Source organism: Eschrichtius robustus, chromosome 3 (assembly GCF_028021215.1).
Source record: "Eschrichtius robustus isolate mEscRob2 chromosome 3, mEscRob2.pri, whole genome shotgun sequence".
Classification (NCBI taxonomy): domain Eukaryota; kingdom Metazoa; phylum Chordata; class Mammalia; order Artiodactyla; family Eschrichtiidae; genus Eschrichtius; species Eschrichtius robustus.
This window is the reverse complement of record NC_090826.1, coordinates 59390846-59405912: the sequence shown is the minus strand read 5'-3', so window position 1 is coordinate 59405912 and position 15067 is coordinate 59390846.

Sequence of the window (15067 nt, the reverse complement as noted above, 5' to 3'; positions counted from 1 at the left end):
GGTTTAAAATGGCAATAAATACATATCCATCAATGATTACCTTAAATGTCAATGGACTAAATGCTCCAATCAAAAGACATAGAGTGGCAGATTGTATAAAGAAATTAAAAACTAAGAGCCTACAATATGTCACCTACAAGAGACCCACTTTAAGGCAAAGGACACACATAGATTGAAATAAAGGGAATGGAAAAAGATATTTCATGCAAACAGAAATGACAAGAAAGTGGGGGTCACAATACTTGTATCAGACAAAATAGACATTAAAACAAAGGTCATAAAGCAAGATAAAGAAGGACACTATATAATGGTAAAAGGATCAATACAAGAAGAGGATACTACACTGGTCAACATATATGCACCCAATATAGGAGCACCCAAATACATAAAACAAATACTAACAGACATAAAGGGAGAAATTGATAGGAATACAATAGTAGTAGGAGACTTTAACACCCCACTCACATCAATGGACAGAAAATCAATGAGGCAACAGAGATCCTAAATGACACAATAGAACAGTTCGACATAATTGATATTTCTCAGGACATTACATCCAAAAAAGCAGAATACACATTCTTTTCAAATGCACATGGAACATTCTCTAGGAATGATCACATACTAGGGCACGAAACAAGCTTCAACAAATTTCAGAGTATATAAATTATTTCAAGCATCTTTTATGACTACAACATCATGAAACTAGAAGTCAACCACAGAAAAAGACATGAGAAAAAATAAATAAAATGGCCTCAAATCAAAAATTACCAAGCATGCAAAGATGCAGAAAAATATAACCCATAATTAAGACAAAAATCAGCCAATTGGCACCAACCCAGAACTGAGACATATGTTGTAATTAGCAGACAGGTACATTAAAACATACAGAAAGTTAAGCAAAGGTATGGGAAATATAAAAAAGAACCAAATAGAAATTCTAGAGATGAAAACTACAATGTCTGATATGAAAAATAAACTAGATGGGATTAACAACAACAAAAAAACTTGATTTAATTCAAAAGAAGGCAGAAAAAAGGGAGAAAAAGGAGAACAAAGAACAGAAGAGGTGAACAAAAGACAAATAACAAGATGATAGACTCACATTTAACCACATCAATATTTACATTAAATGTAAATGGTCTGGTGGCTTCCCTGGTGGCACAGTGGTTAAGAATCGGCCTGCCAATGCAGGGGACAGGGGTTCGAGCCCTGGTCCGGGAAGATTCCACATGCCGCAGAGCAACTAAGCCCATGCACCATAACTACTGAGCCTGCACTCTAGAGCCCGCGTGCCACAACTACTGAAGCCTGCGCACCTAGAGCCAGTGCTCCACAGCAAGAGAAGCCACCGCAATGTGAAGCCCATGTACCACAACGAAGAATAGACCCCACTCGGTGCAACTAGAGAAAACCCACACGCAGCAACGAAGACCCAACACAGCCAAAAATAAATTTAAATTAAATTTTAAAAAAATGTAAATGGTCTACCAAATACTATATGATATCACATATATGGAATCTAAAAAAAATGATACAAACGAATCTATATACAAAACAGAAACAGACTCACAAACATAGAAAACAAATGTATGGCGACCAAAGTGGAGAGGGAGAGGAGGGACAAATTAGGAGTATAGGATTAGCAGGTGTAAACTACTATACATAAAATAGATAAGCAACAATGATTTACTGTATAGCACAGGGAATTGTATCCAATATCTTGGAATACCTATAATGGAATACAATCTGCCAAAAAAAAAAAATAAACCTCAAACTAATACAATATTGTAAATCAACTATACTTCAATTTCTTTTTAAAGTATATAGTCTACATAGCCCAAATAAAAGGCACATACTGTCAGACTGGATAAAAGAGCAAAATCAAATCATATTTGACCAGCAAGAACTGCAGTTTAAACATAAAGACACAAATAGGTTGAAGGTAAAAAGATATTTCTTTGAGAAGATCAATGAATCTGATAAACCTCTAACTAGACCTACCAGTAAAACAAAAAAAAGGAAAAAAGGTGCAATTACACAATACTAGAAATGGGAGATGCAACATAACTACAAATTCTATGGATACTAAAGAGATAATATGGAATTATTATGAACAACTTTATGCCACTGTATTCACTAACCTAGGTGAAGTGAACATATTCTTAAAAGGCACAAATTAACATATCTCATGAAATGAATATCTCAAATGAAATAGATAACCTAGAGTCATATATCAACTAAAGAAATAGAATTTGTAGTTAAAACTCTTTCAAAAAAACAAAGCTCCAGGCTCAAACGGCTCCACTGGTGAACTCTACCAAACATTTAAGGAAGAAATAATAGTAAATCTGTACAAAGTCTTCCAATAAAGTTAAGAGCTGATAACAATTTCCAATTTATACTTTGAATCCATCATTACCTTGATATCAAAACCAGACAAAAGCATTACAAGAAAAAAAAAAAAAAAAAACTATAGACCAATATCCTACATGAACACAAAGGCAAAAACTCTTAAAATTTTAGCAAATAGAATCTAAAAGTTGATAAAATATGTTTCTGGTTTATCCTAAAAATGCAAAATTGGTTTAATATTCTAAATAAATCAATGTAATTCACCATATTAACAAACTAATAAACAATATCCATATGATCATCTTAATGGATACAGAAAAAGCATTTGACATAATCTAACATCCATTCCTGATTTAAAGCCTTCAACAAGTAGGAAATTTTCTCAACCTGATGAAGGATGTCTGAAAAAGCCTACAGTTAACATCATCCTTTGTAGTGAAAGACTCAATACTTTCTCCTTAAGATCAGGAACAAGACAAGGATATCCTTTCTCGCCACTTCTATTCAGCACTGTCCTGAAGTTCTAGCAGTGCAGTAAGGCAAGACAGTAAAAGAAATAAAAGGCATCTAGATTGGAAATGAAGAAGTAAAACTCTCTTTATTCATAGCAACATGATCTTTATGTAGAAAACATGATGGCTTCTTTTAAAAACCTACTAGGACTATTAATGAGTTTAGAAAGATTGCAGGATACAAGATCAATATACAAAAATCAAATTTATTTCTATACACTAGCATCAACAAGCAGAAGTTCATGTTAATAAAACAGTACCATATGCAATAGCATAAAATGTTTAATCACTACTTACTAAGTGCTGGGCTTTACGACAAAGTGACAAATAAACAGGGGCACTGTCCTCAAGATGCCAAGTGGGGAAACAAACATAAAAACAAATAATACACTCTGATAAGTAAAGGAATAGAGTTAAGTGTGGACATTCGGTCGAATATTCCTAACAACTTTCTCTTGTTAGGAAACCTATTCTCCCATTGTCTGAGAATAACTCATAAGCAATCCATTAATTCCATAAACTGGATCAGCACAGCCAGAATTCCTAATGCTATTAGAATAGCTCCTTTTTCTGATGTCCATGTGCCTGAAGTTAAGAGGATAAGTCTTCCTAATCCACATGTGAGGTTCTTTTGTCTAATAAACCAGTTCTCTGGCCCAGAGTTGGGGGGTGGGGGGAGTCTATTCTAAAAGATTCAGTTGCCTTTTCTTTTTTCTTTTTTTTTTTTTTGCATTTATACCAACTGGCAGAACCTGAGAACTTAAAAGTGTACTGAGGCCTTCAATAGCTGAGGCACCATAATCCGATGAGGCTGGCCCAGAACCTTCTTTTGTGTGCCTTTTTTTTTTCTGTGAATAAGAGCTGATTAATTAAAATGAGTATAATCAAGATTTTCAAGTAAAAGTAAAATATTTCAAATTCTTTTGAAACAACAAACCCAAATCCTTAAGCACTCATTTATAAATACAATTTTTAAATTATTCTTGTGTTCAGTTCATTAAGGCAGTTCTTCTAGTGGCCTCTATTGACTTGGTTGAAGAAACAGGTTTTATTGAGTTCTTATACTGATGCCCTGAGCATAATGATGCATAAGTGTCACAGTAGGCTGCTGCCGGACCCTAAGTTTTTAAGATATCAGATGTCAAAATAGTCCACACTCAAACCAGAGACCACAAGCAATTTAAATTATTACTCACACAGGCATATACAAAGCAAGAGGGATTCCCTGAGTGAGGGGCAGGACCCACCAGCAAGAGGGCACTCTGGTGTCCCCTGTAGGAGAGAGAGAGACAGAATGTGCATGGTCAGGAGGATATATATACATATATCCTTCCTTCTCTATGACCTTTTTGAATGATGCAAGGGCCGACTAAGTTCTGGTGATGGAGGAGGAGAAAAGAGGGGCAGGGTGAGTTGCCTCACATGTCATTTTTGGAGGTGCAGAAGTAAGTGCAGAGCTTTTGATAGTCTATTGGTTTTCACCCTGGGGGAGCAGCTTGGTGGCTGCCAGTTTCCATCCTGACAGGTGCTGAATGATTTAGCCAAATGCCATTGTGCTAGGGTGATTTAGTTCTCTCTCTCTACAATAAGCAAGAAGCTCACAATCAAAAGTGGAAGACAGACATGCTAACAAATGAAACGACATGATGTGATATATACAAAAATAGACTTATATGTGAGTTTCAGAAAAAGTACAAAAGAGAGCATCCTGTCTGAGGCATCACAGAAAAACGATGCTCTATCAGGGTTGTGATAGGAACTGGGAATTTACCAGGTGGACAAGGGAAAGAAGGGAGTTCCAAGCAAAGGAGCTAGCCTGTGTGAAGAAAGGGAAGCATGAAACAGTTGACAAGAAGCAGTGAACAGCTTGGTACTGCTGGAGCACAGATGAAAGGGGAGAGTGGCAGATGTTGACACAGAAGTAGGCAGGGGTCAGGTGTGTGAGATCTTATATAGCTGTGCTAAAGTGCTTGGACTTTATCCAGTGGTAATGCAGACCTCTTCAACGATTCTAAGTATAGAAGGGACATGATCTGATTTTCCTTTAAGAGGAATGACTCTGACAGTATGGTTGGGGAATGGTTGAAGGCACAGAGTAGGGGCAAGTCAGCTGAGAAGCTTCCAGGAGCATCTGTCTACAAGGAGCACTAAAATATCACTGAGCGTGTAATGAAATCGAGAAAATAACATTTACTGAAACTTCCATTTGTGGATGGAAGTAATACTTATAACAGTACAGACCTTAGAATCCGACTGCTTTGGTTTGAATCCTATTTCTACTGAACAAGTTCCTTCAGGGTAAGGAGGATCAGGGGGTGCTACAGGAGGGAAGAAGGATAGACAAGTAAGCCCCATGGAGAAGACGAACATTTTATAGCATCTCAGATTTCACTGTGAATTCTTGATATACCCATTCCCACTCAACCTTTCCTCCTTTAGTCGTAAAGAATAGTGTAATATTCATTCAGCTGCTCAAGCAAAAACCTAGAAATCCAACTTGGTCCTCCCATGTGCCATGCTACAAAAATGGCCTGGGTTTTTCATCCGTTTCTATGTCTGTGGCCTTTGCCATGTGACACTGCAGTTCTCACTAATGACTAAAAAGGCAGAGGCTATTTTCACACCCCTTGATGCATGGACTGGACTCATGACTTGTTGGATTGACCTAATGGAAGATGGTAGAAGTGACAGTGTATTTGTTCTGAGCCTTGGCCTTAGGCAGCTTTTCATGTTTCTACTTGCTCTCTTTCATCTCTGCCATTGCCAGGAGAATATGCCCAGGTCACCCTACTGGAGAGGAGACCTGTGTAGTAAAGCCAAGTTACCCCACTCATCACAGCGGAGACCTGGATCAGCTGACAGGCAGGCAAAGTCCAGTTACAAGAGCAAGTCCAGCCAATATCAGCAAATCTACCTTAATGTTGTATGACGCTGAGGTTTGGTGTTAATTTCTATGCTGCAATATTTGCAATAAATAAATGATATACCCCATTACCCCATTTTCTTTCATCCTAGACAATATCAGTTATATCACATGAGTCCTATATTCCTACTTACAAAACAGATCTCAAATCCATTCACTTTTTTCCATCTTCATTGTTCCACTCTAGTTTAAGAACCATCATACCTCATCTGAACTACTGCTTTATCTACTTCCATGCCAGACACTTATAATCTATTCTTCAAATACCAGGGAGAGTGATTTCCCCCCAAATAACATATATTAGATCACCTCAGTCATTGCCCTGCTTAAAATCCTTTAATATCATCTCATTGCTCTCAGAATATAATCCAGATGCCTCATGATGACCTCATGGTCTGCCTAATACCAAGATGAAAAAGTAGCTTTTATTTTACCTTCAAAAATGGTTTCTTCAAAGAAATGTGGGATCAATTCTTATTTAGAAATCTCTGCTTGAAGAAGGTTGATTTACTGTTTCAACTCATGGAATATTATTTTGGTAAAAGTACCAAAATATATCAAAATGAAACAGTTTCTTTGGAAAACACAGAAATCAAACATGATGATTTGATTTTACCAAATAGCAAAAAATTAAGGTGGAGAATAAGAGGAGAGGATGAAAGAAAAAATAACAATCCATTGGTGGTCCAGTGTATCACATTGAAATGACAAAAGGATACAATTAGACCTGAAAGAGAAGTCTACATTTGGGGCTTTGGAGCGTATATAACCCAGCTGTTCTCTAACTTCACAGGGACCGGAGAACAGAGGAAATAAGTTACCCTGAGGTAGGAGGTATAAGCTGGAAGATTAGACATGAAATCAAACTCCCTGAGAATCAGCATTGGTAAGTATTACTTAATACTTAACATACAGTACTTAGCTAAAAAGTGCTTTTGCTTATTTTGCTTCGTTTATACCTGAAGACCTTGGGGTCTAGTGAGGTTCAGTGGATAGTAATTAGTTTTCATTCTGACTTTAATCACACACGGTAACTTGACAATTCACACGATCCATGAGTCTGTAAGCCTTCCCAAAATGAATTGCCATTATTTGTATGTTTAAAACAAATAGCCGTCAAGCAGCTGCCTCCTACGATTGAAGCAGGTTGAAAAATAAAGCCTACCAAAGATGCAAAATAAAATGCAAAAATCACTAAAATCAGTTCCTGTTTTTAAATAATGTGGCTACAGCCCCAGAATACCAAAGGCAGCACAGGAATACCTAAGAAAGGCATTTGGTGCAGTTGTGGGCACCAGTAAGATTGACTTTAATCTCCCTGGAAGTGATATTCAGTATTAAATGCAGTTTGTCAATGCCCTGTCCCTCAGGGCATAATGTTGTGCAGTAGGGTAGTATAGTATAGTGTGGTTTTCTGGCACCTGGCTACCGCAAAGCCTTCTCCTTTGGCCCCTTGTAATGCGAGGTGTACAGGAAGAAGAGCCTCTGGGTCCTGGTATTCCTGGAATTTCTCTTCAGTGGACTGCCAGTGTACAGGTATCACAGCGTGGCACATGGCTGTACTCAAGGAGATGAGACTCCTTCTGAGAAAATGAAATCCAGCACAAGTGGTACAGAAGACAGAAAATCCTTCTAACATGTGCCTCCCAAACTGCCTTCTCTCCCTCTGTTCCCTTCACCAGAAGTGTCCTCTCCATCTTCTCTGTCTTCTCCACACCCTGTCTATCCTTCAGATTCCAACTCATCACACTTCCCTATAAAGCTTTAAAAGTATACACGCCCAGTGATCTTTCTTTAATAAACATATATCTAAATCAGAATTTATTCTCTCTGCATTGCTGACACATCACACACACACACACACAGACTGCACTATCCCAATGAACTGTACCATAATTCAAGCCAGAAACCTACTCGTAATCCTTGTCCTGCCTTTTATTTCTCCATACCTACACCAATCAAAAAGTCTGATCAGTCTTCCTCTGAAATATCTCTTGAATATCATATCCATCCCCAACCCATCCCCCTACATCAACTACCTTCATTTGTTTGGTCTCTCTCTAATTTATCTTGCCCAAATCTCCCATTCCTACATATTGTCCACAATGTAATTAGAGTGGTCTTAATAAAAGGCAAATCAGATCATGTCACTCTTCTGGGTAAAGTATTTCAGTGATTCCCTCTGTTCTCGTGATATGGGTATCAATTTCTTTACATAGTTCACAAGGCTCTGCAAAATCTGGCCTATGATTATCTCTAGTCTAGCTTCATCTCTTGCCATTTCCCCAAATCATGCTCGCTTCCAGACTTTTGTAAATTCCCCCAAGCCGTGCCTGAACACTCTTCTCCCTACACTTTTACTGGCTAACATTTACATATTCTTCCTAGCTCAGCTTAGATACGTCCTCAAAAATCCTTCCGGGACCTCCATAGACCAATATAGATGTTCATTATATGTGATACCACAGTATCCTGTATTACCATCATTTTCTAGAGACAGAGCTCTTAGCTGTAAACAGTGAAATCAACTCTAGTTAATCAAAGCGGCAAACGAAATTTTTAAATATTAGGTAGCTAACAGAATCTCTGGGATGACTAAAGAATGAGACCTGGAGATCACCAGGCCAGTGATAATGCTCCAGGCTTCACTGTGGAATGGCTCCACACTACAGCTGCCTTGGATGAGTGGAGACAACACTGATGCTAAGCACTGGGTGCTACCACTAGGCACTCTGGCCCTGCCTCTTATTGATGGAGCCCAGGTCGCATTCCTGAATCCTCACTGCAAGGCATGCTGGGACAGTAAGGTTTTGTCATCTATCTTGAGGAGTGCTTAGATTAATTGTTTTATAGGTTTGTTGAAGAGCTTGAGGGTGACTAGCCGTAACCACTTATTAATTTTTTTATATCAGTTTTTTTTAATATTTCTTTTTTTTTAACATCTTTATTGGAGTATAATTGCTGTACAATGGTGTGTTAGTCTCTGCTGTATAACAAAGTGAATCAGCTATACATATACATATATCCGCATATCCCCTCCCTCTTGTGTCTCCCTCCTACCCTCCCTATCCCACCCCTCTAAGGTGGTCCCAAAGTATCAAGCAGATCTCCCTGTGCTAGGTGGCTGCTTCCCACTAGCTATCTATTTTACGTTTGGTAGTGTATATATGGCCATGCCACTCCCTCACTTTGTCCCAGCTTACCCTTCCCCCTCTCCATGTCCTCAAGTCCATTCTCTAGTAGGTCTGCGTCTTTATTCCTGCCCTGCCCCTAGGTTTTTCAGAACCTTTTTTTTTTTTTTTTTTTTTTTTTTTAGATTCCATATATATGTGTTAGCATACGGTATTTGTTTTTCTCTTTCTGGCTTAGGTTACCCTGTATGACAGTCTCTAGGTCCATCCACCTCACTACAAATAACTCAATTTCATTTCTTTTTATGGCTGAGTAATATTCCATCGTAGTGCCACATCTTCTTTATCCATTCAGCTGTCGATGGACACTTAGGTTGCTTCCATGTCCTGGCTATTGTAAATAGAGCTGCAATGAACATTGTGGTACATGACTCTTTCTGAATTATGGTTTTCTCAGGGTATATGCCCAGTAGTGGGATTGCTGGGTCGTATGGTAGTTCTATTTTTAGTTTTTTAGGGAACCTCCATACTGTTCTCCATAGTGGCTGTATCAATTTACATTCCCACCAACAGTGCAAGAGGGTTCCCTTTTCTCCACACCCTCTCCAGCATTATTGTTTGTAGATTTTTTGATAGTGGCCATTCTGACCGGTGTGAGGTGGTACCTCATTGTAGTTGTGATTTGCATTTCTCTAATGATTAGTGGTGTTAAGCATCCTTTCATGTGTTTGTTGGCGATCTGTATATCTTCTTTGGAGAAATGTCTGTTTAGGGCTTCTGACCATTTTTGGATTGGGTTGTTTGTTTTTTTGATATTGAGCTACATGAGCTGCTTGTATATTTTGGAGATTAATACTTTGTCCATTATTTCATTTGCAAATATTTTCTCCCATTCTGAGGGTTGTCTTTTCATCTTGCTTATGGTTTCCTTAGCTGTGCAAAAGCTTTTAAGTTTCATTAGGTCCCATTTGTTTATTTTTGTTTTTATTTTCATTTCTCTAGGAGGTGGGTCATAAAGGATCTTGCTGTGATTTATGTCATAGAGTGTTCTGCCTATGTTTTCCTCTAAGAGTTTTATAGTGTCTGGCCTTACATTTAGGTCTTTAATCCATTTTGAGTTTATTTTTGTGTATGGTGTTAGGGATTGTTCTAATTTCATTCTTTTACATGTAGCTGTCCAGTTTTTGCAGCACCACTTATTGAAGAGGCTGTCTTTTCTCCATTGTATATTCTTGCCTCCTTTATCAAAGATAAGGTGACCATATGTGCATGGGTTTATCTCTGGGCTTTCTATTCTGTTCCATTGATCTATGTTTCTGTTTTTGTGCCAGTACCATACTGTCTTGATTACTGTAGATTTGTAGTAGAGTCTGAAGTCAGGGAGCCTGGTTCCTGCAGCTCCGTTTTTCTTTCTCAAGATTCCTTTGGCTATTCGGGGTCTTTTGTGTTTCCATACAAATTATGAAATTTTTTGTTCTAGTTCTGTGAAAAATGCCAGTGGTAGTTTGATAGGGATTGCATTGAATCTGTAGATTGCTTTAGGTAGTATAGTCATTTTCACAATGTTGATTCTTCCAATCCAAGGACATGGCATATCTCTCCATCTGTTTGTATCATCTTTAATTTCTTTCATCAGTGTCTTATAGTTTTCTGCATACAGATCTTTTGTCTCCTTAGGTAGATTTATTCTTAGGTATTTTATTCTTTTTGTTGCAGTGGTAAATGGGAGTGTTTCCTTAATTTCACTTTCAGATTTTTCATCATCAGTGTATAGGAATGCAAGAGATTTCTGTGCATTAATTTTGTACCCTGCTACTTTACCAAATTCATTGATTAGCTCTAGTAGTTTTCTGGTAGCATCTTTAGGATTCTCTGTGTATGGTATCATGTCATCTGCAAACAGTGACAGTTTTACTTCTTCTTTTCCAATTTGGATTCCCTTTATTTCTTTTTCTTCTCTGATTGCTGTGGCTATGACTTCCAAAACTATGTTGAATAATAGTGGTGAGAGTGGGCAACCTTGTCTTGTTCCTGATCTTAGTGGAAATGGTTTCAGTTTTTCACCATTGAGAACGATGTTGGCTGTGGGTTTGTCATATATGGCCTTTATCGTGTTGAGGTAAGTTCCCTCTATGCCTACTTTCTGGGGGGGTTTATCGTAAATTGGTGTTGAATTTTGTCAAAAGCTTTTTCTGCATCTACTGAGATGATCATATGGTTTTTCGTCTTCAATTTGTTAATATGGTTTATCACATTGATTGATTTGTGTATAGTGAAGAGTCCTTGCATTCCTGGGATAAAGCCCACTTGATCATGGTGAGTTTCTAAAAAAATGTTGAGGTTGCCAGCTGGTATAGTAAGTATCTTGTCTGTTTCCGGGGGACTCCTTTAGTCAGTACCATGTCTGTGCTGGCAAACAATTGAGGCTAAATAAAGGAATGTGGAAATATGAATGAAATAGTGCTATTTACTATCTGAGTACAGCACACGTACCAATGAACAGGAAGGTGATGTGGAGATCAGGAAAGCATTAGTAACAAGCAAAGATATGAAAGGGCTTCATCTGCAGCAAATCAAAAGAACGTAGCTGAAGTCCTCAGCCTGGTCGGAATTGGGCCCTGAATGAAGCTGATAAGGTGACCAGAGAGAGTTAGAAGTGCTACAATATGCTTCCATAACACTCCATACTTCTCCAATCACAGCACTTATAAAATTGTATTGAATAGTTTGTTAGTTTCTTGTTATTCTTTCAGAGTTACAAGATGTGTGAAGACAGAGGTGGCTCATTCATGCCTGCTCCACAGACAATGTGTAACAGATATTTTTAAAAATAAGTAAGTGAATGAATAAATAAATGGGGGTAAAGATGAGGGCACAGAAGTGGAAGAGGGAGGTGGGCACCAGAGAATGTTGCCAGGTTCCAGTGGGGTGACACGGATCAGCACAGGCCTGATGCTAGCCACTCCCACACAACTCCTTTCTTTCTAATCCACTTCTCATTCTCTTTGGGAAGGATTGAGGTCTCTGGAAAATAGCCAAAAAACAATTAAGGGAGTGGCCAGCCCAAATTAATGCTCAAGCATCAGGAGTATCTGAGCACTGAAAGCCACTTCTATTCACCCTCTCTCAGCTGAAGGGGTGAGAAAGGGTTCCCAAAGCTATAACTCTTTTTAGGTGGATTTAGAAGGCATATAAAGGCCCCTGGCTGAGGACTTGCCTCCTCATTCCACAACTGGTGCCAGAACTCTCAATCCTCCACTGAGAGAAAATGTCCAGCCAGTAAGTATCTCTGGGAGATTATTTTTTTAATTCCTTAGTGTGTTGATAGCAAATGGTCTATTTCAAGAGCTCCTGAAGAGGATTGATGACCCCTTTAGGGAAGGCCTTGGGTCATGGTCGGGGAGTTTCTTCCTATTTATATATTGAAGCAAATATCTAGAATTCAGGTCTAAATTACAGTGGGATTTGTGTGGCTTGGAATGGGCCTTGGAAGTAGTAGTGAGCATGAAGATTTCAATGAGGCAGACCTGGGTTCCACTTCTTGCCCAGCCATTTCCTAGCTGTGTGATTTTGGGCAAATTACTTTTTGAAGTTTTGGCTTTTCCATATATAGAATGAGTAGTACTTACCCCATTATGGTGTTGTGAGATTTAAATGAACGAATAGCATACAAAGTCCTTTTTATAGTATGTGACACATGGTAAGTGCTTAATAAAAAATAACTATCATAATTAGGCAGTCTGGTCAGAGCTCTCACTCTAAGAAGTTATAAAATGGAGCCAAAGTGAGAAGGGAGAAAATAATCAAAAATATAAGACCTAAGTCTCCTTGTCTGACTATATTTAAAATGTACTGTAGCTCTTGGAGATTGGTGATGAAATGAGATGATGGGAAGAAGTGATGATATAATATGGGTGAATAACAAAGGATGACCAACTGACCCCCAAACCTGTGGTCTCCCAGTGCATAAGAGGGAGAGGAATGAGACTGTCTGTGAGGCAAGAGAATAAATGATGCGGACAGGGCAGGCTAATTCTGTGGGAAGGACTCGGTCAGGAAGAGAAGTGACAATGGCGGGATTTGTTGACTTGTCTTCAGAAATATAGGAAAACTGCAGAGGGCAAGTCCACTGTGGCATTAAAAGGGAGGTCATTTTCTCCTTCATCAAAGGAGGAGCACTGACCTGGGCCCCTTTGCCACCCTGATACATTTCTACCACCACACCACACCAAAACACTGTGTGCTCCCAGCTCAGGCTAGACTGGCAGTATGCACCACCATTGAGCAGAGAGCATCTTTTCTCCTGGAGCTCTGCCTCTGTCTCCGTGGACTTCCTGAGATTCCACATGGGCTTCCTCCTCATTATTCCACCATTTCAGAGTTGAACATCCTGCTGGTGGTTACAAGAAACTGTTTGAAACTGTGGAGGAACTATCCTCACCGCTCACAGCTCATGTTACAGGTTGGTCTCACCTATCTTGAAGCCATCTTCTCTTTTCTGTCTCAATCTCTCTTCTCTGTCTCCTTATTCATTGGCACCTCTCAGTACGGGCTCCCCCTGTGGGCTACAGAGAGAGGAATCTGGACGTTTGGGCTTTTTATACTAAGAACCCATTTCCTCTTTTCTTTACTTCTCTAATATAGAAAAATGCTACCTAACTGGAATTCCTTAACAACTGGGACTACACCTTTGTCATCTTTTTTTTTTTTTTAAACATCTTTATTGAAGTATAATTGCCTTACAATAGTGTGTTAGCTTCTGCTTTATAACAAAGTGAATCAGTTATACATATACAATATGTTCCCATTTCTTTTCCCTCTTGCATCTCCCTCCCTCCGACCCTCCCCATCCCACCCCTCTAGGTGGTCACAAAGCACCGAGCTGATCTCCCTGTGCTATGCGGCTGCTTCCCACTAGTTATCTATTTTACATTTGGTAGTGTATATATGTCCATGACACTCTGGACTTGAGGATATGGGGAGGGGGTGGGGTGAGATGTGACCTTTGTCATCTTTAAACTGTCAGGGCCGAGCTCAGTGCCTGGCACATAGAAAATGTCCTGTAAATGTCTGTTCTATCAGTTGCAGAATAAATGAAGGCCTGGTGATAAGCATCTGGGAATATGACAATAAAGGGTGGTTGGTTTCATGCCCATTATATCAGAAGTCTTGGTTCTGGAGTCAGGCAGATGTAGGTGCTAATCGTAGCTCTATTATTTTACTATCTGTGAATCCTTCAACAAGTTACTTAAACTTTCTGAGTCTCAATTCATTCACCTACCATAAACCAAATTTTACCTCATCGAGATGTTGTGAAGATTAAATGAGATAATGTAAATAGAAAGACTCACACAGTATCCAGCACAAAGTTATCAATAGATGGTTGTTATTATTACTACTGTTATCATTATCCAAAGTCACCACATGACCCACATAGCATCCTTGCTTAGACATGGTGTTATAGGAAGGTCCAAAGCCTGGGCAGGTCTCTTTCCTCCCAATTGTCTCTTATGCAAAATAGAAGGGATGAGCCCAGTGCTCTTTCTCAACTAGATTCTCATGCTAACAATCTAGGTTCTAGCAATCAAATTAATGCTGTGCATTTTAGTTAAGCCATGCCTTCTTTTCAAATTTTTGTCAGAAATATAAATCCTTATAAAGTGGGCTGCTGAAATTGAGCTATATGAAATAATACATTTGTTGTTTTTTTTTTAATGGCAAGGATTATACAAACACTGCCCAACGCTGCACTTTTCAAAGGACCAAAGGGCACAAACCTAACTGTTCAGACTGAACAGACTTAAGGCCTTTCTTGTGTGCCCCTCATTTTGCAGAGAAGGACACGGAGGCCTAGAGATGGCACATAGCAAATCCTGAACCAGAATTCAGGTCTCTGACAGCCCTTTGCACTTTCTGCTACAGCAGGTTGACCTTTATCTGGACAGTAGCCCATATTCTCAAAGGAATATAGCTCTATATTTTAAGAAGCCAGTATTCTTGTTGTTTCATTTAAATGGTTTGTTCTGTAGACACATCTTTGTTTAGTATCTAGATCCCTGCTTCTAATCCATCCCTCCTATAGATCAAGAAATTTGAAATTTTTCTTAAAAGTGAGACAGTAAAAAGGCAAATGTATTGGTAGCTGGGGA